This window comes from Lepisosteus platostomus, chromosome 5 (assembly GCF_059453375.1).
Source record: "Lepisosteus platostomus isolate fLepPlt1 chromosome 5, fLepPlt1.hap1, whole genome shotgun sequence".
Taxonomy (NCBI): domain Eukaryota; kingdom Metazoa; phylum Chordata; class Actinopteri; order Semionotiformes; family Lepisosteidae; genus Lepisosteus; species Lepisosteus platostomus.
In genome coordinates, this window is record NC_142615.1 from 37,689,790 (window position 1) to 37,715,723 (window position 25,934).

The 25,934-nt window shown below is 41.5% G+C and overlaps 4 non-coding genes and 1 pseudogene across 4 annotated transcripts; 4 read left to right on the top strand and 1 right to left on the bottom strand.

The window, feature by feature from the left end:
• The first annotated feature begins 4,056 nt into the window (after positions 1 to 4,056).
• On the top strand, positions 4,057 to 4,167 carry trnal-caa (transfer RNA leucine (anticodon CAA)). Its single transcript has 2 exons — positions 4,057 to 4,094; positions 4,122 to 4,167. It is a non-coding gene; the product is annotated as a tRNA-Leu (tRNA).
• Positions 4,168 to 9,015: 4,848 nt separating this feature from the next.
• LOC148666158 (U1 spliceosomal RNA) lies at positions 9,016 to 9,152 on the top strand (annotated as a pseudogene).
• Positions 9,153 to 11,324: 2,172 nt separating this feature from the next.
• On the bottom strand, positions 11,325 to 11,397 carry trnaa-cgc (transfer RNA alanine (anticodon CGC)). The gene has a single exon. It is a non-coding gene; the product is annotated as a tRNA-Ala (tRNA).
• Positions 11,398 to 15,472: 4,075 nt separating this feature from the next.
• trnal-caa (transfer RNA leucine (anticodon CAA)) lies at positions 15,473 to 15,585 on the top strand. The gene is made up of 2 exons: positions 15,473 to 15,510; positions 15,540 to 15,585. It is a non-coding gene; the product is annotated as a tRNA-Leu (tRNA).
• Positions 15,586 to 18,287: 2,702 nt separating this feature from the next.
• Positions 18,288 to 18,400, top strand: trnal-caa (transfer RNA leucine (anticodon CAA)). The gene is made up of 2 exons: positions 18,288 to 18,325; positions 18,355 to 18,400. It is a non-coding gene; the product is annotated as a tRNA-Leu (tRNA).
• Positions 18,401 to 25,934: the final 7,534 nt, after the last annotated feature.

Consider the following 25,934-nt stretch of genomic DNA (forward strand, 5'->3'; position numbering starts at 1 on the left):
GGGTGGGAGCGGCGAGGGCACAAGCCCTGGAACCCGAATCCGTTACAATAACAAAAGGACAGACAATGAAATATGGGTTATTTCGAAGTCCCAAATGTGAGATAGTCGTAATTACGAGATATAAAGTCGGAATTCTGAGTTTTTAAGTCGCAATTCTCAGTTACTAAGTCGGAATTCTGAGATACCATAGCGCGTTTTTATTTTTACTCCCTGGCGGAAACGGGCTTCCATAGAAATGGTCAGATTCAGAGCCATTGCAGTTCGTGCTAATTAGAACAACGCCAGAACTGAACCCTCAGCACCGTACTGACTACTGAGCACAAGATCAGCTGCTCGCCAGCTTTGTTTCGCACAGTTTTGCATTGCTATTGAGCTCAGAGCAGGAGCTGATCTTCAGACAGTCAGATGCGTTATACATTACGTCACTGGCCCTAATCTTACGGTGCTCAACTGCACCATAGTGACCTCAGCGCCACTACTAGTAATGCATCGCCCCCGGCCAAAATTGCTTAGTAAAAAAAAACGTTTTCTATACTGTCTGTTTAAAAATATTATATCTTTAAAAATGACAAAGGGTTTGTGTGTCGCGCTAAAGTTTCGATTCATTTCGAATGCAAAAAAAAAACATTTTCTTCCAAGAAATCATAAATTTGTCTCATCCTCCATACTATAATTCTCTCTTGTAGTAGTAAAGCATTTTGAGTCAAACCGAACAATATATTAAAGGAACAAGTAATAGGTTTATTCCATGCTGAAAAGAGAAGAGAGAAAACACAACGTTTCAGCTGTGAAACCTTCTTCAGGTTTGTTTTCTCTCTTCTCTTTTCAGCATGGAATAAACCTACAATATTACTTGTTCCTTTGCAGATACGCATGCTGACGTAGCTACCCACCTGAATATATTAAATGTTTCATCTATATGATTAACATAATGTTCTCCTGAATAACTACAGTAAATGACAAAGCCTTAGAGCCACAGAGAAAAACAAATTGCATTTAAAGTAATTTTAAAGGCTCGAGATAACATTGCACTATAAACGCAAATGTCTGTCTTCTTTGTGGCGCTTAGTTTTTGTTGCTTTAGCAAATTTCATGCAGTTTATTTCTGACACAAGACATAACAAGCTTGTGTATTTATGACAAAAAAGCAGGGCAACAATTTATATCGGCCTTGAAATTGAAATTGTTAAAAAGTGAGTTAAATGCAGATATAGTAAATATATTTTCTCATATAATGGTGTGTTTTTTTGTCTAAAAATCCTTCATGAATAGTTTAACAGACACTTTGCATAATAAAAAAAATATATATTTACGAATTTTAACTTTTTATACAGTAAAGTTTTGTTGTGAACATGAGCCCTGTTTATCGATATTACCAACACAGTTCTGGATTTTATTCTGCCTTCCTATGGACATTGGAATTTTCTTTCACACAACAGCTCGCATGTATGGTAGCTTATTAGCGCCAGGGAGAAAAAGAATATTGTTGGCTTTTAAATGAGAAACCATTTGCGTTTATACAAAATCACAATGCGTTGTCCCAGACATTGGGACATCCTCTGTTTAAACACCTGTCGTTTTCTCTAATATTGGCTCCTGTGCTTCGGTCCATTTGAGAGAGAAGACACTGAAAAAGTCTTGTGAAAGTGGATTTTGCACCTGCGCCAGTGCTGTAGTGGTATCATACAGACACCCATACAAATCCATCACACGTTGGAAGCTCTGGAAGGCAACGTAAAATATTGCTCTGTCCGTTGGTGGATTAGGTATGCATGCTACATTTCAACGTAAAATGCAATGTAAAAAGATCAAATTTGTTTCAAAGTCGATTAATGTAAAAACCGATAAAGCTCATGTTTTTTATCTAGTTTTATCTATATCTATATCTATATCTAGTTTTTCAAAGGTCTTAAAAAAATGTTTATCGCAATTGTGAAAGTTAGAGAAGGTGTACCAGCGCGTGCCTTTATATCGCCAGCTTCAGTCTCGCCTGTAGCTGCGAGAAGGTTAAAAGCGTACAAGTGATCTGTCTTTCGTTAAAATAATTGCTGGAGCAGCAGGACGTAGAGTACCATCCAGCAGCTGTAGATGGTGCTCGGGTAAGCGCTAATTCTGTTTTCAGCACAGGGAGCAAGAATGAGCTCAGTCCGGCTCCCAGCAGAATCCATTCTGGTTTGGTTGCTGTCAGACTGTGCATCTGAGGCTTTTTGGATCGCAACGTGAAAAAAAAAGAGCAAAAAACAATTGCTCACATCGTGTTACTTCCACCAGAGGAAGGGAAGATATCACTTTAAAAAAATCAGAACTGAATATTTGGATCCGGGGCCTCATACTTATCAAATTATTAAAATAATAATTATTTAACTATCAGATTGTGTTTCTGCAACATTTCATGCACAGTATGCCGTATTCAACAATAAAACAACAGTCACAACGAGGCCTTTACACCCAGTCTGGGGTATTTTCCCCTTTTATATTTTTGCCACTTTATATCGAACCTGTTATACTCCCAGAAGTGCGCAGTAGCTTATACTTAATACAAATATACAATTCAACGCTGGTATAAACAGATGTGTGCCATGTCTGCCTTTGTAAGCATTTGTTTAAAAAATAAGTTCACAATATGTTAAAAACACAAAAAGCACAAACTTAATAATACAACGATACAAAATCAAATCCAAATCATAAAGCCAATTAAGTACCTATCCTTTAAAAACAGAGAACACCTTTATATCTAAAATAAAAATGTGACATTTGTATCTACTTTTGAATTACTGTACAAAGCAGACAGAGTAGTCCCTGAATTCAAAGATCAGATCTTGGCCAAAACAAGACAATCAGACATGAGCTGAATTCGGAACAAGAGCCTCTGCTTCGTCGTTTATTGAGCTTTTGATCTAAGTCTGAGTGAAAAAAGATCAGCTATTTTAACAAAATACACAAAGGGCACCTTCCTTCAAGCCGGAGTCAAACTGGTGACCTAAGGATTCCCTCTTGTTTCAACTACAGTCCTCCACTCTACCAACTGAGTTATCAACAGATGTCAGGAGCTGCTCTCTGGCACATACTGCCCAATGTAGTGAAATGTTCCGGATGATTTAAATCCCAGATTGACATCGTTTCCAACTCGTTTCCTTAGTCTTGTTTACCTTGAATTTAAGCCACAAACCAGGATTCTACTGTATAAACTTCCGGAGATATTACAAAATGTTTGATGGAGCATCAATCATTCCAGGCGGAAATTGACTCCTTTTTCTTTCTCGAGGGATCATATTAAACATTTAATTTGGATCGAGAAGAGGATCACCATGAGACACAAAACAAACAGTTTCATTCTGTCTTTATTAGAATCTGTATCACAGCTAATGCATGTAAAGCCTTTAGCATGCGAGAGTGAGAGTTCAGTTATGCCAGGGAGTGTGAGAAAAGAGAACTGAAATTTAGTAAATTAATATTTAAATAGAGTGTAAATCTTCAAAGTGTCACTGCAAAATTATTACAGGGGTCTACCAGCTGCCGGACGTACTTGTTTTGGGACTATTTCCAATAAGTACCGCATTAGTAGTTGTGTGTCCTTACTGGTATCTTTTAAACATTCAGTTATATACAAACGGGACAGAGACACAGTAATAATCCGATTTTAACGTGTCCTGCATTTTAACTTACTGAACAGATAAATAGAAATGTTCTGATTCAGAGCCCCTGCAGTTCGTGCTAATTAGAACCACAACAATACTCCTGAGTCCTGACCACCACACTGAGCAAAGGTTCAACTCAACTCTGACTTTGTTCAGCACAACGTGTTGTTGCAGTTGAGCTCAGAGCTGGAGATGATCTCCATATTCTACCACACTAACTAGTCCTAAACGTAGTACACACTTTTTTAAAACAATTTAAAATATTACACAAAGGCTGTAAAGCACACTCTAAATCGATCCGAATATTTGATTTCCGTGATCCGTTTAGGCAACATTAGGCAACGTGGTGTTTCTCCAGCAAAACATTTCTCAGTTTTGTGAACTACTGGTGCTTTTAACACCCCAACTTACATACCTCGTCAGGATGGCCGAGTGGTCTAAGGCGCCAGACTCAAGGACTCCTGTCTTTCCATTGCTTGGGTGTTCTGGTCTCTGAATAGAGGCGTGGGTTCAAATCCCACTCCTGACAGCTTTTCCCTCTCTTGAATTTTTCCTGTCTTCTTGTGCTCGCTGACAACGACAGAAAGAAGAAAACGGAGAAACCGGCTTGCGGGCACATGATGGGCAGGGAAATGCTTCGTGAACACTTCAATGTGATTAGCAGAAAGTCAAATAGGCTTCGATTTCTCCCTTAGGAACTGTTTGGGGTGCCTGTAATCGAGTAAAGATTTACGGTCAAGGTATGCATTCAAAGGTGAAAGACCGAAATATAAATCCAGAAGAAGATGTATTAAAACATATTGTTTTCCCTGCGGTTTCCCCTGTATTTCATTAAATGTGGCATTGTGAAATCAGCCTGTAGCCCTACGGAATGCAGCCACTCTCCCGGTGACAGCGGCAGGAGCCGAGAGGATTAAATCAGAGCTCGAACAGAGAGTTTAAAATATATGGGCAACTAGAACATAGATCATAGAACATTTTTATTAAACTTTCCTTTGTGCTCGGCCTTACTGAAGTATTTTAGCTGCATTTTAGCTTCTATTTATATACTTTACAGTAGATAGTGTTTAGTAAGAGAAGAGAGATACAAGCGCTAAACCCCCACAATAACCAAACCTTAACTAAAGCAGGAAGATCAGTTTCTGCTCGAGACAGCCGTTTTCTGAACTGTAAATCTCCAACACTGGCTGGAGACGCTGTGTGTCCGGACTCAGAGGTTGTATAAGAAAAGACTCTGAGAGCTGCAGGTGCGGCTCATTGCTCTGCGCTCCCCGTGCGGAATGCGCGTGTCCTCCCTCCTTCATTACCTTCATACACTCCTCTCAAACCACAGCAAACTCCTGAAATATTTTGGTGAACAGATACTGGGTCTTTCTTTCCGAGATATCATAGGCAGAAACAATAAACACTGTGAAAACAGGAAGGTATTCTGATCGTATAGAGAAATGCGCAAAAATACATTTCCTAAAATCCAATAAAATCTAGTTACATTCTGATGCTATTCTGATGTATCTGAATAGTTTTGGCACAGTTGTTACAGCAAAGAGACAAATAAACTTTTTTTTTTAATTTCATTCAAACTGTAGTTTTGAAAATGTTTTTTCAGTTCTCTAAATAATACAAACACAAACACCCGTTGTAAGCGTCTGACCATTGATATTCTTGAATTATAAGCCCGTACACACGCTGGCAGGCAGTTCAGCGAATATGATGCCCCTGCAGGGGCCGAATATTAGACAGACGTATACATACAGTCATCGTGTGGAGTTTATTCCTCCTCTACCGCAGTCTTTGCCTCTTGTCACATTTGCGCTTAATTGTCGATTTTTTGTATAGAACACCGAATATCTTGAGGAAGCCTGTCAAGAGAAGACTGATGGATTATTGAGGTGCAAACACTGGTTCAAAATCAACACCCTCTGCTATTGCCGTTGTTTCTTTGATAGTTTCTTCAAATTCCTCATCTGACCTTCAATATCGAGGGATATTGAGCATAATACCATACAAATTGTAACTTTCTTTTGATTGCCAGTTTTATTAAAATGCCATCCCCTTTTACAGTTATTTTAGATGTTTGGCAAGGCGTAATATCCCCCCTCTCACCCTCAGCTAAAATATTTTAAAAGTACAACAACATTACATTATATTGAACAGCACTTCGGTTAACATTTATATTCAAATTAAGGTAAATATACGAAAATAGTTAAATAGTAAAATAGAACTCCGGCGATCTGTTGTTTTTGCTTGTCAAGTTCTCGAACAATTTTGCATTGTTTTTTAAATTACTTTAGCTGAAGATGCAACGGGAGTAGAAGTGAATTTTCCAGCCACCCATTGGAACATAAATGAACATGGGTGAATACTATCTGCTTGGAAGTTGCCGATGTCGGTAATTATTGGAAATTCCCGGTAATGTTGACTCTTTTCTCAATTGTTTACTACTGCAAATATCAAAATAGTTCAGGTTTTGCGGAAAAATAAATTTTTTGCGGTGATGATGTTTACTACAGGAAGAAGTGCGTCCCTGGGTGGGTTCAAAACACCCACCTTTGGGTTAATAGCCGAACACGCAAACCGATTGCACCACAGAAATGCTTGCACCTTGCTTTTTTTTTCATTTACATGCTTTTGGTGAACAAAAAATTCGCTCACATTTCATCTTTCGTAAGCTATATGGTTAAAAAAAAAGCAAGATGGGTTCCGCAAAGGAAATAAATACACGCATTAAACCAAATCAAGACCTCTGTGAGTGTCCCAAATTACATGTTCTGTAAAACAAGACAGGAAGAAAGGTACCACTGGAATTCGGATCCAGTATCTCCTCTTTATTAAACATGTGTTTTACTCAACTTTGTCATGGCGCTGGCAGAACGCTCTTCTTTTATAGCAGCTTGGACACACCGCAATGAGACATCTGCGTTCGGTGTGCGTTGAGCCTACTCATCAAGCAAGTTGCCTCCTTTAATGCACTAGCAGCCCCGATGGTAAGAGACAGGATGAGAAATGGCTTTTATCTGTCACTTTTCATGTCCAAGGAGATCAATGTGCTTTCCGTGTACAACAGGGTGTCCTCTACACCCGCCACTGAAGCATAGCACAGGCTTGGTGACTTGACATCTCCCAAGGAAAATAGTGAAATTACAGGTGGAAGAGGAAAATGACCCTCAAGAATGCAGAAAGATGGTCATCTTAATGGCACCAAATCATGTCTGAAGGGAGTGGGTTTCTAGGTGAGGTGGCTGAGTGGTTAAGGTGATTGACTACTAATATATTGTGCTCTGCATGTGTGGGTTTGAATCCCATCCTCATCAGTGACAATTTCTTTTTCTTTAACGTAACCTTACATTTGCCCATAAAGTTCATATATTTTTCTGTAGCCGCAAATCCCCAATATTTCTGCTGTCTCCCGAGAAACACAAGCGTGGAGTCAAATCATATTAAATAACACAACACATCTATTACTTTAACACCCAGATGTGACAGAACACATGTAAGACTTACACACAATGTGTGTATTTTTTTAAAAACAAGTTGTGCCAAAAACTAAATGAACACCTCCATTAAACTTAATGCAGAAGCATGTTGTCTATAATGATAAATGGTGCAAAAAGACAGGAATAAAAGTACCACTGGGATTTGATCCTAGGATGTCTTGTTTACTAAGCAAACACTTTTACCAAGTGAGCCACAGCAAAGCACTACCTTTTTTTAAGTGGTTGTGTTTTCATTTCATTTTTCGCTTTTGTACTAGAGTAGTAATGTTTCTAGATGTGCACGAACGTGGTATAGTAGGCTGACAGCAGGAACACGTGGCCCACAAGCAGTGACGGTATTAGAGGTGCCTGCAGTATGTTGGTTTGTGAGAAGCGATAAAGTAACTTGCCGAGGAAGCAGGTGTGCCTGATTTAATAGAGGCCATCGAGCAGAAAAAGTAACAGAAGAACCAACATAAATTCAACAGCGATCTTCTGCAGCTGAAAACACAGGCGAGACTTCTCCAGGAAACTCACAACCTGGGCATGACTTCACTGCACACTGCTGTTAGAATGATTGGTGCAGTGGTGCACTGGAGCTGTGCAAGTATTTCTCTCGACACTGACTGACACTGCAGAAACACAGGGTTTGGGCTGTGGATCCATTTCCTCGTGGAAGAAAGAGACAGTAAAATAACAAGGAAAATACAAGAGAAGAAACTGAAAGAATTGTGCCCCCTGCAAAGTAGGAAGGACAGAGGTGGCCGGATACTTAAAACAGCTCAGCAGATAATTTGTAACGACATTCTTCGGTGACAATCAGCAGATGGATTCAGGTTCTGTTGCGCAGTTTGAACGTTTGTTCTCCAAAATCTGGTTCGTTATATGAAATGAACTGATATTAGATAGGAATAATCATTGATATAATAATTGATGTCTGGCGAAGGCAAATAACCTTTGTTCATGATTTGGGATGTGACTGGTTACATTTCAACAGTTACAACCCCCTTTATAAAGGGTTTGCACGTTCCCATGTTCTCTCTCTTCACTGCCTTCGTCCCCGCTCTATTTCACTTCAGCCTTTCACTCTTGCTTCCTTCGAATGAGGACGGAGCTGCGGGAGAAAGGGCGCTATAGAGGATCGCTGTTGAGAGCTGCTGCTGTGCTTTGACATCTGAGCTCTGTGGAAAACGATCTCAATACAATTCTGAAAAACGCGACTCCCCGAACGCCAGCCGAACAAGTCTCCACAGCCGAAGCGCTGTGTCTCTTTTCAGCTGGCGATAAACCTTTCCTCGATCCTTTGCGGACTTGTAAAACTGTTCCTGATCAGAATAAAAAACACTCACGCTAATACACAAGCACCACAGAGATGGAGGGTGAGATGGGGCCTCATTTAGGACAGCATACCACCGCTTAATTCTGTCTAATTAACAAGCATTGCCGCTACAACGGCATCTCTCCTGTCAAACTTCCTCCTGACGTGTTTGACAGGATCTGGGCCGTGGTGAACAGTGGGAAAGACGCCCTGTGGAGAGTGAGGAACATGGGGCTGTTCAAAGGCATCGAGGTCCCAGTCAAGGCAGCAGGTAGCCTGGCCCTGTTCATCACCCGAGAGAACTACTACCTCAGAGATCTGTGGAGAGAAAGGAGGGAGGAAGCAGAAAATCTGTGGGAAATAGAGAGCACAGGTCAATATCTCAAGAAACTGTGAAAAACATTATCATTTTTAAGTAAAGAATGTGATTTGCACCAGAAAAAAAGAAATTGTTGCTATGTAACTGGTATTGTGTCAAAAAGTAATGAGATGTGATCAAATATACTGTTTTAAGTATGTATATTAATGTAAAGCTTTCTAATTTGTGATGTCCTGTATTTTTTTTTAAAAGAAAATAAAGTTCTTAAAAATCGAAATCGGTTCACCCAGAGCGAGGCTCGGCCATTGCACTCTGGCTGTGCTGACCCCTGCGAATTCCCCAAATGTGGGAATCTCGACTGCATAATTTCTGGTAGTGGGGGACTGCGTTCGCGCTCTTCCCTGATGTTCTTGGTCCAATATTGGATACGGAAGAGTTAAGATTCGATGCCACTGCTGGTTCCCGGTTTCTTTTAGTTAGAGGTCCGGAGAAGCATTTCAGGCTGGTTACACTACTCCTTCCGGACATTCATTCCCTTTTCAAAGTCAGTCGTTTTGCTGTAGTCTGCATTATTTAGGCTGATTATAGAGGTTAGCCTTTATTTGGTCATGGGGGCCTCGGTACTGTATGCTAATTCTCAAGACAGTTTCACCCGTTTTCTGATTGCTAGGTTCTGTACCAGTGCAGACATGTCAAACAGTGAATGGCTGTACCTCTATTGGTGCTCAATGAATGAAATCAGTAATAAAGGAATATATGTATAGTTATACGAAAAACAAGTGGTTTATCGACTCATCTTCATTTGCAGATTTAGAGGCAGCTTCGATATTCGTTTTACAAACGGGTTTTTTTTTTATATGGGTCACACACATGCCATAGCAACAAAACATCTCTAGAGATAAGGCTACAGATTACCTTTCCATCCTCCAGGTTTTCCTCCCAAAGCCTACGGTACCAACGGTGACCCCTGCTGGATCGTTCGTGTGCAACTCTTTGGAAAGGAGCCTCTTTCCAAATCGCATTGCGTACCTGGATGTTGGCGAATGTGCTCCCTTGTGTTGGCTTGTCTGGAGGAGAACAAACAAACTGCTCGCCTGCCCACAAGGCTCCGTCTCTTACCCGCTCTCCAGAGCCTGCTGCCTTCTGTGCTGTTCTCTCGGCACCGCTGCAGCGCACACAACCTCACCTCGTGTCGCGTGTCGCACCTCACCTCACCTCGCACAGCCCCCTCCTTGAATGTCTGGCGCTGGGCATGCCCCGCTCTCCTCCACCTTATCTTATGGTGTGTGACCACCGACAATGGCCACAATGCCGGGGAATGGCACCTGTAAAGTGTTAATTGGGTCACAGGAACAGCCCGTCTCGTCTCGGGGGCCGGCTTCAAAGACAATACAGCAAACACAGCGGGGCGGGGGAAGTAGACGACACGACACATGCAGGTACATTCAGCTCCGGCGGGAACGAGTCATTTGTCGGTCTTTTCAAGTGCTGGGAGCCGAGTAATCCTTCGCTTGTATCGTTTCTCCCCGGTGACTAGATCTCACCCTGCGACTCTCGACAGGGCTCACCCATGGCAGCTCAGCAGGTGTGAGCCTAGCCGGCACCCGGATGGAAGATTCCCCCTGGAAAAGCTCAGGTTGCTGCTGCTCCTGCAAGAGGTGTGACTGGGACCAGTAGGGAGCACTCACCCTGCGGTCTGGGTGGCTTTCTTATGCCCCAGCATCCTAATGGCGACACTCTGCTGCACAAACAGGCGCCGTCCTTCGGGGGAGGCGTAAAACCGAGGTCCCATCTCTTCTCCAAAATACACCCCCAGGACCTTAATTCTCTTCTCTTGCAGCCTGAGATCATGTCCTTCTTTTGGCTCCCTCCAGTTCTGATATAAAATCTCACTCTTAGATTTGTTAATTTTTGCAGAGGAAGCCAAAGAGAACCAATCACAGCACTGCAGAGCTCTGCTAATTGAGGCATTGTCAGAGAGGAGCAGGGTGACGTCATCCATGTATAGAGACGTATTTACCTCCATTTCTTTCACAGCGCCGTGCACCTTTTCATTGCTCTCACTTTCAGAGCCTCCGCATGGCACACGACTCAACATCAGGACGCGCATTGAAGTGAAAGCAGGAAACATGCACTGTGCAGATCCCTCATTAAGAGGTGAGTGGGTCTGTTCGATGCACAAAGAATGCTTTGAAAAGCATCAAAAGCAAGTCATTCCGAGTTGGTCATTTGTGTTTTCCATTCACATGCGAAATGCTGAAATGATCTCTCGGCTCTTCGGTTTTCATTTCTGCTCCATAAAGGAATCACAGCACGCGTCGGCTTCCAGCATGGTTGGTCGGGACACAATGCCGGGGGTCGGAGAGAGCGATGTCTTCCTCGTTAGTATAGTGGTTAGTATCCCCACCTGTGACGCGGGAGACTGGGGTACATCAGGAAGCACATTGAGGTGAAAGCAGGATACGCTGCGACATGCACTGTGCAGATCCCGCCACACTAAGAGGTGAGTGGGTCTGTTCAATCACAGCGCTAGGCGAATCCCCAAACAGTGTGCGTGGCGACAAAAGAAGCCGGTCTGTTTCCACCTGGTTTTGAACCAGGGACCTCTCGCGTGCGAGGCAAACGTGATAACCACAACACTACGGAAACGGTGGGAAGCTGTTCCCAGTGGCCCAGTGCCGAGCTTCGCCAATGCGATTCAGCAGCTTCCAGTGCCTTTATTGGAGTGCGCTGATGGACCTTGCTCATTCTCCAGAGACCAGCATGCCTGTCATGGACAGAGCAGGAAAGGCGGTGCCACATTCTACAGCCCTCTCCACGCAATCGACGAAATCGGGCGACTGAAATGGAGAAAATCTCCTCTCCAGAAAGTGCAAATATCATCTTGGAGAGTATAAATCCTCTTGCCGAAGGTCAGCACTGTCTACGAGAGTACCCCTCCCACCTCCTGCAGGTTTCCGAGCTGCAGCAATGATCAGTTCGTCTCACATGCGAGAAGTCTTCAGGTGGAAACAAGAGCCCCCTCTTCTCGCACGTTTTGCACATGTTTGAGTGGTTTTAATGCGTCTCTTTCGTACATGGTGCTGATCTTTTGGAAAGCAAGAGCAGGTGACTCCTGTCACACGAGAGAGCACAGCCTTTTCCACCCCCAGCGTGTGTTTTGGTAACTTGCCACGATTGTATAGTGGTCAGTACTTTGTATTGTGGTCGCAACAACCTCGGTTCGAATCTGGGTCACGGCAGAATAGGGCATCTGCCTGTACTACTTGCATGAATGAAGGCAAAAAAAAGCCAATCGATGTGAACAAACAGCACTTTACAGAGGAGTGCTGCCTGAGTGGATTGTTGATGAGGCCACTCTGACATCTTCTGTTTTCTTCAATGACTTACTCAAAGTGAAAATATTCAAGGCGATCTTGTCACTGTACTCCACGTAGATGATCTAAATGAAATCACAGTAGAGTACAGGACACATAGTGAGGAGCTCACGCAGTCAGTACTCTTGAATACGACAAGAGGAAAGGCACATTGTACATCTGTAGAACAGATTTAGCTTAATTGGCTTAGCTGGCTAGTAAACACGAGATCCTGCGTCCAATTCCCAGCAGTGCCTTTCTTCATGTCTTACTGTACAGAGTTTATCGTTATAGGCAAATCCCATGCCTTTTAATTTATGTGAATGCAAGTGTTCGTTTCCTTTTTCCAAAACTTGTTTTTAAAGAAATCTATACAGCTTGCGAAAGATGAAAGACAAATGTTGAACCCATGCCCCCAAAGAACCTGGAGCCTTAAGCCAGCACCTTAGACTGCTCAGCCACACTACCCGCTGTGCCTTGTCTCTTTGTCTAATTACTTGCCTGGAGGAAGCCGGGTGGCTCTTGCTCTTGTCATCCAACTTAGTGGCGTTATGACTGTGGAACCGACTGCACCTGCTTTTTCTGAGATGCTTCCCCTCTCATGGCGAGATCTCGACTTCTTTAACATAAAGTTTCTGGATAAAGTTTTCCTGTGGAGCAGGCTTCAGACCTCTGCGTACAGCACCCTTGATTTTTTTACAGCAGCTGCATCCGGAAAATTGTGCTTTTTACTTTGTATTTGAACAACAAAAATACATACAATACAAACAAGAGCACATATAACGTATCAAGAAAATCGCCAGGGGTTCATGCTATAATACAATTACATTTTATGAAAAACGATTGCACAAGGTAAATAAGAAGTGGGCAGTGATTCGTTGAATATACGTATATATCACGGCGAAAATACGACTATATGTATACAAATGCAGCCACTCAAAGTACACGGCACAGACACATACCGCGGGTAATTGGCTACGGCCTCACGCATCATGACGCAAAATACCGCGGTACGTGATTGGTTGACCGACAGTGGCACTCGTGGTGCGATATTTTGCATCATCGCGCTTCGCGATGCGCGAGGCCGTAGCCAATAACCTCCGGTACATGTCTGTGCCGCGCACTTTGAATGGCTGCATCTGTATGTATTGTACTATGTTTATTGTATCATTCGTTACACTGTGGCTGTGTTGTATATGCATTAGTTCATCGGATTGTGATGTTGTTTGATCCTGTTTGTAGGCTTTAAATTCTTTTAAAAGACATAATGACACAGGCTTCCTGGTTGACATGTGTAGCGGCAATGCTTGTTAATAAGACAGAATTAAGCGTTGGTGTGCTTTCCTAAATGAGACCCCATCTCACCCTCCATCTCTGTGGTGCAGCCACAGAGAAAGTATTCATGCAGGCTGATTTAAGATGTTTTCTTTTGATAAGGGACAGCTCCCAAACGGGGATGCATTTAGCTAAGCCTGGCTATCATGATCAATGGTCATCCATTGGCGCCTATCTGTCTAGGGAGTGCCGAATGGACATCTGGACTGCATTCCTAAGTGTCAGGAGTAAGTGACTCATATCTCACCTTGATCAATCAATCAGGGACTGGCAGGGCGTGGTAATACCCCGTGGGTCTCCAATGCCCGCCAAACTCTCAACCAATCAGCACACATCTGTGTCTTGGTCAAAAAAGGAGTGCAAGCCCAGATCAGGGCTCTCCTTGGCCATTTTCGCGCATCCTCAGAGACAATCACGTCTCTTTGTTCTAAGCGCGAGGCCGAGGATCCCGTACGTACTCAGAATTCTACCAATGTGAATGCTCCGCTTGATCAACGGCAGCCTACAGTTGGACCCTCGTCGACAACCTGAATAGCTTATTCAGAAGCAGCGCTGGACCGGGAACGAACCAGCTTCTTCCCGGGCAAAAGAGTGACTTGTGAGGACTCGCGGTCACACTCTGTGCATAGATACTTTCTACTAGCCAGCCGGACTGCTGGTAGATCCCCTCGGAGCAACGACTGCCCTGCGCGCCGCAGTCAGATTCCTCCACCCGTCCTACTCTGAGCTGCACCTCGACTGGTTGGCCCGTAGCCAGAGGACGCCGGGACAACGCCCATTGGACAACCGCTGGAACCGAGGCTGCAATAGAGCCTGTCAGCTGGTTTGGTGTTCGTGCCGGGAAATTCCAAATCCATACACAGTGGATAAGTAAACCCCATGTTCTACATTGCGTCTCGAGAATTCAATTGTACCTCAACACAAGTTGTTATCAATTTAATTCATGAGTATTGCATTTACTTCCGAATTTAGAGTAACAGTGGGTAATAACACTGATTAGCGATTTGGTAACCGAACGATATATATTGACATATATTCTTTGTTGTGTATCTCTTTGTGTTTGCATCTCTTCGAGATTATATACCTTGTATATTGATAACCCTCACAGTAAGGTCTGCCGCTTATATCCAGGCAGACTGGTATATGTTTGGTGCACAATTTATATTAATAACTGTATCTCGTGTATTGAACCCGTGTGTGTGCGTTGTTAGTTGTTCTGACGATTGATTTTCTAAAAGCCACAACGAACCACCTCGTGATTACTGCTACAATTAATAATTGTCTCAGTAAACCCATCAAACCTCTACACAGCTAAGGAAGAGTAGCTCGGAAAATACCCAACTCAACAAGCGAGCGCGTTGGTTGCTCTTGCTCTTAATGCAAGGAGCTATTTTTTTTTTTCGCATTAATCATTATTAACCAGAAACAGCTGCATATCTGGTCGCATTTGTGATTATGTCACTTCTCTGCTTCAGCAAGGTCAATAAAAGACTCTGAAAGTAGTAGAGAAAAACTTAATTAAAATCATATTAGCAATTCTGAGCGATATCTGCATACAGGCAATCCAATAAGAACGTTGAAATCTTTGAATATCATCTCTCTATATATTGCGATGCTTTTTACTTGGAGTAAAACTATTGGATTGAAGGGTTAAAATGTATTGTTGTTATTTGGAGAAATCAATGAACTTGTGATTTTATATGTTTTAAAAGACGGTCATGTGCACAGAAAAAAGACAGTTCTGATTATTTTTCTGGAGACGGAGCACTGATGACTTATCGAGCCAATTGATAAAGCCCACCCAGTGGATACTCACCTTGTGCAGCCTCCCGACAGACTAACAAAACGTCCCTTTTCACCAACTCAATTTATAATACGCCCCTCAAAACTCACAACCGAATAACAATCCATCCGTATATTTGTTTTCCAAGATCCATTCAAGGCAACTTGGCTCTTCGCAAGCAAATAATTTCAGGGAAGAAACTCAGTTTAGTCAACTACTGGTGCATTCAGCACAACACTTGCTTGTGCTTGTCAGGGTGGCCAAGTGGTCTAAGGTGCCAGACTCAAGGACATGTGTCTTTCCAGCTGGCTTGGGTGTTCTGGTCTCCAAATGGAGGTGTGGGTTCAAATCCCACTCCTGACAGTTCCCGTTTTTACCTCTCTTGAATTTTTCCAGTGCTAGCTCACAGTGAATGACTGAAATATAAAAGCAGCAGAAGAAAGCAAGCAACTCAGTGCAATTTGTGAGTATTCTGCACTGTTAAAATGCACAGGTTTTCATACTTTTTGGAATTCGTAGCTCAAGAAGTGACTCCTGTTTCATTTTCTATTCACCAACTCGATTTGCATTCCGCCCCTCACACCTCACAACAGAATAACAAACGGCTTCATGTGCCACAGCATTCCCCTGTAGATTCGGTTTGCACTATGAATTAGGCGACCCCGAATGAAATATTTTAGTGTTGGCTCAAATGTGAGGAATTTCATGAACCCTCAAAAAGGAACGCTTGCAGAAAATGCCAGCAATTCAAAGCGTGTAGGCAGCATGAACAGACCAATTCTGCAATTTCTTTTATCGCGGGCGGTGCTTTCCGAGTCGATGGCTCTGCATTAGAAATGAGAAGTCCTGAACTCTAAACACGTTCTTGCCATAACTGCTACTCCTGCTGCTACTCCTTCGTCCTCGAAAAAAGAAAAGACAGGCATGTTTTGAGTCTCAAAATGATCTTCTGGATCCACAAGAAACATGTAAATTTGATTGATTCCGCAGTATTTTGGATGTACTGTACTTATAACTTCCATTGAAGAGAGATTTCATCAGTTGCATGAAATTGAAACTTTCGACTTTTTGTCTGGTATTGAAAATATGTTTAAAAAAAACCATAAATAATTTTCTAACAAACAACTCATGAATTATTGCCAGGATCTATATTTAGTGTTCGGTAGTGATAACACTGCTGATATTGATTGAGTAGAAATCTATGATGTATTGACAGCTTTATCTGAAGCGAGAAGTCCTAGAACGCCATCTATGAAGTTTAAGGATTCATACCAAGAAATGCCTTTTGTTTCCCACCCCAACTGCTGCTTTTGCATTACACATTATGTGAACATTACCAGTTTTGGTAGCTTCTGGGCACGATTTTCCTAAACTGAAACTTATTACAAAATTCTTTAAGATGAACCATGTCCAAAAATCAGGACTAATTTTAATATCAAATGAAATTACTACCGAGGAAAAGGCTTAACTGAAATATGAATAAGACTATGCAAGCCTGAAAAATAGAACAATTCAATTTATAGAACTTATTTTTTTATTTTTTGAGAGATGGGCTCACACACCGGAAGACACTAACGTTTCTCTTCGTTAGAGTATGTGAATAACAGTTTAACCCCATTTGTTTGTAATTGTGATTCTGTTAAAATTTAAAAAAGCATCTATCAATAGTAAGAAAGTAAGAAATTGTGTTATTTCATAAACTGTAAGACATGAAGACATTTACAGGTTATATCCTTTGCTTTGTCTTTTAACGCAAGCGGTCAGGATCCAAGCCCATGTTTCTCTTGTAATCATCAAATGTCATTATTTTGTCCTTCAGTTCTTTCTCGAGTTGTACCATGGATATTTTATACCATCGATACTTTTCATGCTCTTTTGCATTTTCCTTCACATACGGAAAAAAACTCAAGGCGTTCTTGTCACTGTGCTACACAGTACAGGACACGCAGTGAGTAATTCGCGCAGCTTTCAGAGGAATCCAGAGGGAGGACTCTTAATGCAAGGAGCTGTTTTTTTTTTTTGCATTAATCATTATTAACCAGAAACAGCTGCACAACTGGTTGCATTTGTGATTATGTCACTTCTCTGCTTCAGCAAGGTCAATAAAAGACTCTGAAAGTAGTAGAGAAAAACTGAATTAAAATCATATTAGCAATTCTGAGCGATATCTGCATACAGGCAATCCAATAAGAACGTTGAAATCTTTGAATGTCATCTCTCTATATATTGCGCTGCTTTTTACTTGGAGTAAAACTATTGGATTGAAGGGTTAAAACGTATTGTTGTTATTTGGAGAAATCAATGAACTCGTGATTTTATATGTTTTAAAAGACGGTCATGCGCACAGAAAAAAGGAGCACTGATGACCTATCCGAGCCAATTGATAAAGCCCACCCAGTGGATACTCTAGCAGAACGTGGAAGAACGTTCACCATTGTAACCAAGGCAACCACAGGAACAACATCAAGAAGCACAATCAATTCCCCATTTAAATCTTTCGTGTAAGGTATGCCATGTGAAAGCATGAAGTAAATCCCCTGATCTCTTTTGAACATGGACAAGGTATTTCTGATGGAGCGCAATGAGCAAAGATTTAATAAGCTACTCCTGCCGATGATTCAGCTTAAAGAAGTAAAAGCTTCACAAACAAAAGCAGCTCGCTACCACAGCCAATATTAAATGTACTTGGTGGCACATTACCATTTGCATTGGCTCAAAAGTGGTCTCGGCAGACGTTGTTCCCTACGTAAAGCTGAAAGCGCCAAAGAGCATTTCCATTGAGAAAAACAAATCTTTCTTGATGTTAAACATAGAGAGCCTGCCTTTTAGAAGTTCTCCCTCTAAACACCTTGTGCAGCCTCCCGACAGACTAACAAAAAGCGCCTTTTCACCAACTCAATTTATAATACGCCCCTCAAAACTCACAACTGAATAACAATCCATCCGTATATTTGATTTCCAAGATCCATTCAAGGCAACTTGGCTCTTCGCAAGCAAATAATTTCAGGGAATAAACTCAGTTTAGTCAACTACTGGTGCATTCAGCACACCACTTGCTTGTGCTTGTCAGGGTGGCCAAGTGGTCTAAGGCACCAGACTCAAAGACATGTGTCTTTCCAGCTGGCTTGGGTGTTCTGGTCTCCAAATGGAGGCGTGGGTTCAAATGCCACTCCTGACAGCTTCTGCTTTTACCTCTCTTGAATTGTTCCAGTGCTACAGTGAATGACTGAAATATAAAAGCAGCAGAAGAAAGCAAGCAACTCAGTGCAATTTGTGAGTATTCTGCACTGTTAAAATGCACAGGTTTTCATACTTTTTGGAATTCGTAGCTCAAGAAGTGACTCCTGTTTCATTTTCTATTCACCAACTCGATTTGCATTCCGCCCCTCACACCTCACAACAGAATAACAAACGGCTTCATGTGCCACAGCATTCCCCTGTAGATTCGGTTTGCACTATGAATTAGGCGACCCCGAATGAAATATTTTAGTGTTGGCTCAAATGTGAGGAATTTCATGAACCCTCAAAAAGGAACGCTTGCAGAAAATGCCAGCAATTCAAAGCGTGTAGGCAGCATGAACAGACCAATTCTGCAATTTCTTTTATCGCGGGCGGTGCTTTCCGAGTTGATGGCTCTGCATTAGAAATGAGAAGTCCTGAACTCTAAACACGTTCTTGCCATAACTGCTACTACTGCTGCTACTCCTTCGTCCTCGAAAAAAGAAAAGACAGGCATGTTTTGCACTCTGACCTTGGGGTTGTAAACCACTTGGGATGAGACTCTCCCTTGGAATCTCCCAGACAGTGAGATTACCGTGGTTCAACAACGACATTCGCAATAAAATAAAAGATAGATCCATCGCATTCAAATCGGGGGACAAAGAGCTGTACAAGAAATCACGGTATGCATTACAGGAAGCCATAAAACGCGCCAAACGGAGCTACAGAGTGCGGCTTGAAACGCAGTGCGCTGACACCCGGAGGCTGTGGCAGGGATTACAGTCAATCACAGGCTACAAGGGCTGCAGCCAGGAGATTGACACGAACAACGCATCCCTGCCTGACGAGCTGAACCACTTCTATGCCCGCTTTGACGCTCTGAACACGGGCAATGCTGAGAAGACCCCAAGTGTGCAGGGCGAGTTTGTTCTGAAACTCTCAGAGCAGGACATGCAGAAGACTCTGAGCAGGGTGAAAATCCGTAAGGCTGCAGGGCCTGATGGGATACCACCTCGAGTCCTAAGGACATGTGCAGCCCAGCTGACCACAGTGTTTACGGACATCTTTAACTCCTCCCTGTCACAGTCCATGGTCCCCACCTGCTTTAAAAAAAACACTATTGTTCCAACCCCCAAAAAGACAAAAGTGACATGCCTGAATGATTACCGCCCAGTAGCATTAACATCTGTGGTGATGAAATGCCTGGAGAAGCTGGTGTTGTCACACATCAACTCCTCCATCACAGAGTCCCTGGACCCCTTGCAGTTCGCCTACCAGAACAACAGATCAGTGGATGATGCTGTCTTCCTGGCTCTGCATACAGCCTTGGAACACCTGGACACTAAGAACTCATATGTGAGAATGCTCTTTGTGGACTACAGTTCAGCATTCAATTCCATCATACCCAGTCAACTGGTGACAAAGCTCAGGGGATTAGGTCTGTGCAACTCTGTCTGCAACTGGCTGCTGGACTTTCTTATCGAGAAACCACAGGTGGTGCGGATAGGCAATAAAACATCAACTCCACTCACCCTGAGCACTGGAACCCCACAAGGCTGCTGTCTGAGTCCAAGGTTGTACTCCCTATTTACTCATGACTGCGCAGCAAGACACAGCAACAACCGCATCATTAAGTTTGCCGATGACACCACTATAATAGGACTGATCAGTGATGATGACAAGTCCACTTACAGGGATGAAGTTGTACAGCTGCTTAGGTGGTGTCATAGCAATAACCTGGACTTGAACATAAAGAAAACGAAAGAGCTAATAGTGGACTTTCGGAGACACAGGCCATACACTCACAGCCCACTCAGTATTGATGGAACGGAAGTGGAAACAGTCACCAGCTTTAGGTTTTTGGGAATTCACATCTCTAAAGATCTAACCTGGACTGTGAACACTGACTCTATCATGAAGAAGGCTCAGCAGCGCCTTTATTTCTTGAGGTGCCTCAAGCGATGCGGGATGCCAATACATGTGTTGGTGAACTTCTACCGCTGCACCATCGAGAGCGTCCTCACCAACGGGATCACTGTGTGGTATGGTAACACCTCTTCGCAAGAAAGAAAGGCACTGCAGAGAATGGTCAATATGGCCCAGAAGATCATCGGCTGTGGTCTCACCGATATTAAACAGCTCTATGAGGACCACTGCCGTGATTCTGGCCATCACAGAGGACAGTCACCACCCCGGCATGAGCTCTTCACCCCACTGCCCTCAGGCAAGAGATATAAGAGCATACGGACACTTACCACTAGATTCTTCAATAGCTTCTATCCACAAGCAGTGAGACTGGCGAACACATTTAGCCATCCCCCTCGGACCACACCTACACCATCACCATCTACCTCTTTATGATTTCTTATCTATTGCACATCTCCAGTCATTGTTTACATGTCTGTATTGTTTACATTCAAACTGTCTACATGTTTACTTGCACATTGTCTATTGTTTGTTTGTACATTGTCTTGATGCACTGTTTGCACTTTGTCTTGTTTTTTACACTTGTTTTACAATCAAGAGACTTTCTGTAAGTAAGAATTCCATTGTACCAGTACCGGTTACATATGGCAATAAAGTTCAAGTTCAAGTTCAAAACACACCAGCAAGTCCACCTCTGAATGGCTTAAGAAAAACAAAATGAAGACTTTGGAGTGGCCTAGTCAAAGTCCTGACCTGAATCCGATTGAGATGTTGTGGCATGACCTTAAAAAAGCGGTTAAGGCTCGAAAACCCTCCAATGTGGCTGAATTACAACAATTCTGCAAAGATGAGTGGGCCAAAATTCCTCCACAGCTTTGTAAAAGACTCATTGCCAGTTATCGCAAACGCTTGATTGCAGTTGTTGCTTCTAAGGGTGGCCCAACCAGTTATTAGGTTTAACTAAATGTTATCCACAACTTCAAACACCTGTGAGAAACGGGCAACTGCAGTGTTACGCCTGCTGGCTCCACAGATAATCCTTTTTTGAAGTTTAAGGAGAGGATTTCTTCAATTCAATTAAATGTTTCAGAAATGCTGAACTATTGATGTGTTTCACACGCAGCACTGGCTCTCCTTTGCTTACAAATATTTTTTTTTACACCAATTTACTCAACTACGATTTTTGCTGAGCATTTTGTTTGCTTGCTTCCTATTGTATACTGTGCTGATTTCTGTATTGTTCAATTTCCCTGTTGATTTTAGTTTCTTGTTTTCTAAGACAATCAGACCAGCTGTTCTGACCTTACCCTGCACTGGAGCCACTCTTTTCTTTCCAAAGGCGTGGAGAGAGATACTACTGCAGGTAACACCCCATGAGAAACATCATGAGTTTCTGGAAAAGCTCTCTACCTGCCCGCTCCCCACACCGACGTGTGTGATCAGGGATTTAAAGGGACATTCTGAAGTGTAGAAACATTTTCTCGTTACATACTTTTTCTGTGCAGTTAGTTCTCCTTCAACTCCACCCGACAACAGAGGTCATTTTTAATACAGGAGTAAAGGCACACTGCACATCTGCAAAACATCACGTTAAGGTTTAGGGAGAGCGACATCAGTGATTGGAAGGTACAGATGCAGCCATTCAAAGTGCGCGGTACAGACACGTACCGGAGGTAATTGGCTAAGGCGTCGGGCATTGTGACGCGCAATGACGCAAAATACCGTGGTACGTGATTGGTTGACCGACAGGGGCACTCGTGGTCCTTTGGTCAATCGTAGAAAGATTTACAGTAAATGTCTTTACTGTGCCCGTTTTAGCATTGTATATTCATATGGAATTTTACCACTGAAGGGAAATCTTAGTTCCTGAGCATAAGAAGAATAGGAGCATACTGGAACGCGTGTGAAGGCCATAAACGATATTAATTTTGGAACATAAACATACAGTAGATGGCTGGTCTCTGTACTTTAAATAAAAAATACACACCAGTATTCCATTTCTCCCTAAACATTTTAAGCTTCGAAGTCTTTAACTAATGTGATACTGGAGTCAACAAGCATACTTTTAGAATTTGATTAAAAGGGAATATAATATGGAATCGCGTATCTAAAGAAATTAATAACGATATAATTATATTCATGTACCGCAACACAAGAATAGTACACGCTGTACATTGTCTGTTGATAATGTTTCTGTAGTACTTTTTCAGCACTCCGCATGTGACCTTGCTGGTGGCACTGTGGGTTAGGCTCCTGACTCCTACCTCACATGCCGTGTGTTTGAATCCTGCTGGAGTCATTATTTTTTTTTCAACAAACATTTCTTTGAAAAAATAAAACATTTCCCTGGGTCAGAGATTAAATAAAACCTCACTCGCACCAAACAAATTTATATTTCTAAATATCACAACATGATCGAATTTAAGTCATTTTAATAACAATGAATAGTCACCTATGCGTTACAATATAAACATTTATATTGATTTAAATCGCAAACGTGGGTTTAAATATATGTGTTTTTTGATTCACAATCAGACAAATGCAACATAAATTGATATCTTTGTCGTCTAAGTATCTTAATAAACTTTCAGCATAGCTTTCTCCCCGTTTAGATGTATTTTTCTTGGGATCTTGGGATCAAACATGGAAAGATTAGATTGTAATCATTTTTATTTTTTAAATACATTTTAGAAAAGTGTAATCTATACTAAAAAGTTGTACACCACCTGCTATAAAGATATATATTGTAATACTTTCGGGTTCGGATAGGACAGACACAAGAACTCAGACTTGCGGAGTTAAAGCAAGTTAAAGCCTTGATTTTATATATCACCTTTAAAAGTGGCATCTCAAAGCAAAGTAAATACCCAACACTGATTGTACCGATCTGTCATGCTAATAAAGCACCTTGAATTGAATTGAGAGAGAGAGAGAAGGGGGGGGTGAGCAAGCGAGAGAGCACAGCCAGGACAGACAGGCAAATAAGATACACTCCACAGACATTCACAACAGCGACATATCATAAAACATTTGCACATATAGTTAAATTATTATTTGTTTTTCAGGAAGTTAAAAAAAAACACTTGAATTACTTATCCAGTCTCTCGAAATAAAATTATTTTTCAAGCAATGCAACTAACGTCGGGCAATGTGTTTTTTTTAATCCAACATTGACAGCCACATCTTAAATCTTGTCAGTCAGCTCTTTTTTCTCTATTTGAAAAGTGGCAATTCAAACAACCTGGGATAACAAGTGGTCTCAAAGTCATAGAGCTCACAGAGCTTTCACAACAGATGACAATTCCCTTAGTCCTTCCTTAGTCTTCCTGAAATTGTCAGATTATGAGTGAACAAAAGCATTTTATTAAAAATTTTATAAAAATTATTTTTGTAATCGCGTATCTAAGGAAATAGCAGTATAACCTTGTTCATGCAGTGGCATGTTACATTATTAATTTGGGTGTCTCCTCTTGCCAGAAAGCTCTAAATTGCATTTTGAGTGCGGTTTTTGACTTTTTTTAAATTGCAACCCATAAATAAAGCTGATACTGTTTAGACTTTTAATTATTTTAAACTGTATTACAGCAGCACAGTGCAACGTAAATTGCAAAAATGCACTTGGAATCTGTCCAAGCCCTGCTTTGTCAGGCATTTTCTTTTACTGTAACGGACATAAAAACTCCCTTGCTTTTAACAGAGCGTTTCATAATTTCTAACTACGAAAATTATTTAAACTGCTACACTTATCATTCAACCAGAGCTCGAAATATCACAAGGATCCTCAAGAGCACAGCAAAGACTGTATTAAAAGTATACTAGTGACAAACTAGTATACTTTAGATCTTTTTTTCTGATACGGGGAAAATCTGATCATGTTTCTCTATAACAATAAAAAAACATTATTTTACATATCACCTTTATGTGATATCACCTTAAGGACAGCACATACAAGTGTTAATTGCACAATGGACCGCGCAAATAAATTTAAAATAGTCTTCTTTAGGTGTGAGGGCAGGAGTGGATCGCAGAAGGCATAATCAGCAAATTAGGAAAAAAAAGAACAGGACAGGTGAGACGTGTATCCAGAGAGCGGGTGATCAGAAAAAGGAACAGCTGTTATGCCCAGGTTTTACGCTCTCTCTGCTGAATGAATAAAAGCATTTTATTAAAAACGCGTTTGCTTTTGTCTGGGTATTTACTTTGTAATCTGTGGTTTCCATCTACTGTATTGCTTTGAGATGCCACTTTTAAAGGTGATATGTAAAATAAAGTTTTTTATTATTGTTATAGATAAACATGATCAGATTTTCCCTGGTTCAGAAAAAAGACGATTAAAATCTGTAATCTTTCCACTTGTATGTCATCGGAAAATACAAGAAGTTTCTGCTTTGTGTAAGGATGGTATCAAAAAGTAATCTAACTGGTGAGAAAGCTGTGCTGCTCAAAGCGCTTTACAGGATAAAAACAATAACAACAATAGTGTTAGGCTGGGCAAACGATTTTTTTATAGAAATACAAAATGAGATATAATGATGTGTTCCGGCTAAGACATTAACAAGTACAACCCCCCTCTCTGCGGGAGTGCTGGCTGTGACAAATTAAACCGGTTTCACAGGTATTTTCAAAGTAGAAGGGGGCAAGTTTTCCAGCGAAAGACACCTCCCCCCTCCAAAAGTACATTACTTACTAGTTAAGAAAGCTAGGCTCCTCAATGAAATCGCTTTAACATGCTAATGCGTTGGTGTAACAGTCCGGGTGTGGCAAGCTTCTAATGTCAACCCGACTATGGCAAAAGGAACCCTTCTTTCATTGGAAGACAATGAACATATTCTAGCCCTAAATGAATTAATAGCAAACATGGTTTACATAAAATACATTTTTCCAAGAAAGTTTAGCCTTTGTCACTAATGAAACCACTAAATAAAGACATAAATATAGAAATCTTAAGATTTAAAAAATACATGACTTTGCTAAACTTTATTTAAAAATAAAAACGATTACAAACGCCAGCGGAGAGAGAGAACAGGGGAGGGATGTTGGTTATGCATAAGGGGTGGGGCTATGGAAATGAGGTCTATTTAGGAATGTGGAGTTACATGTTCTGGTTGTTTGTGAATTATCGTTGTTGAGTATAGAGTGTTGAGGTATTGATTTTGTTGAAAATTGAGGTGGATTTTGTTTATGATAAACAGGATAAACTGGGATGGGAGAAAGGTTTGGTTTTGCATAAGGGGCGGGATAATGATAATTGGAGGACTTTGCGAGAGTAAAATGGTTTGATTATTTGATTTTGTATTGTGGTTGTTATCTATGTTTTTGGTTGGTATTATGTTTATATGGTTGTTTTTGTTGGTTGGTTGTTATTATGGTTATTAATAATACGATCTATAGTTGAAATCAGAGCCTAAATAAAAAGAAAAAGCAAGTGATTAGGTTTATGAGCAATCTAATTACTTATTCGTTTAAAACGCTATATAAAATAAAGTTTATTATTAATTTGCTGGACAGAGCGGTGAACATTATTATGCATAAGACAAAGATAACGATCCTGATCAGTTTAGAAATCT